A 1,412-nucleotide genomic window follows, 5' to 3' on the forward strand; every position below is an offset into this window, starting at 1 on the left:
CACTAGCCTTGATTAACGCATTCGCATTTGCTGTTACAGATTCTTTCGTATCGCTAATGATGTTTAGATCATCTGCATACCCTAATATCTTAATATTTCCATTTAACTCCACACCCTCTGAATTATCTGCTGCCATTCGTACAATATATTCTAAGATTAAATTAGAAAGTAGCGGAGACAGGGCATCTCCCTGCTTAAGTCCGTTCTTTATTACAAATTCTTCTGACTCCAATTTCCCCACGCGTACTCCACCTTTTATGTTTCTCAAACTCGCTTCTATAAGTCTAACATACATCTTTGGTATTCCAAGTTCCAAAAGAATTCTGTACAATTTTGATTGCAATACTGAATCATATGCTTTCGTAAAATCTATGAAGAGATTATGAACTGATTTATTGCATTCACATTTCTTTTGCAAAATTTGACGCAGGGTGAATATTTCGTTTATACACTCCTGGAAATGGAAAAAAGAACACATTGACACCGGTGTGTCAGACCCACCATACTTGCTCCGGACACTGCGAGAGGGCTGTACAAGCAATGATCACACGCACGGCACAGCGGACACACCAGGAACCGCGGTGTTGGCCGTCGAATGGCGCTAGCTGCGCAGCATTTGTGCACCGCCGCCGTCAGTGTCAGCCAGTTTGCCGTGGCATACGGAGCTCCATCGCAGTCTTTAACACTGGTAGCATGCCGCGACACCGTGGACGTGAACCGTATGTGCAGTTGACGGACTTTTAGCGAGGGCGTACAGTGGGCATGCGGGAGGCCGGGTGGACGTACCGCCGAATTGCTCAACACGTGGGGCGTGAGGTCTCCACAGTACATCGATGTTGTCGCCAGTGGTCGGCGGAAGGTGCACGTGCCCGTCGACCTGGGACCGGACCGCAGCGACGCACGGATGCACGCCAAAACCGTAGGATCCTACGCAGTGCCGTAGGGGACCGCACCGCCACTTCCCAGCAAATTAGGGACACTGTTGCTCCTGGGGTATCGGCGAGGACCATTCGCAACCGTCTCCATGAAGCTGGGCTACGGTCCCGCACACCGTTAGGCCGTCTTCCGCTCACGCCCCAACATCGTGCAGCCCGCCTCCAGTGGTGTCGCGACAGGCGTGAATGGAGGGACGAATGGAGACGTGTCGTCTTCAGCGATGAGAGTCGCTTCTGCCTTGATGCCAATGATGGTCGTATGCGTGTTTGGCGCCGTGCAGGTGAGCGCCACAATCAGGACTGCATACGACCGAGGCACACAGGGCCAACACCCGGCATCATGGTGTGGGGAGCGATCTCCTACACTGGCCGTACACCACTGGTGATCGTCGAGGGGACACTGAATAGTGCACGGTACATCCAAACCGTCATCGAACCCATCGTTCTACCATTCCTAGACCGGCAAGGGAACTTGCT

Source organism: Schistocerca serialis, chromosome 4 (genome assembly GCF_023864345.2).
Source record: "Schistocerca serialis cubense isolate TAMUIC-IGC-003099 chromosome 4, iqSchSeri2.2, whole genome shotgun sequence".
Taxonomy (NCBI): Eukaryota; Metazoa; Arthropoda; class Insecta; order Orthoptera; family Acrididae; genus Schistocerca; species Schistocerca serialis.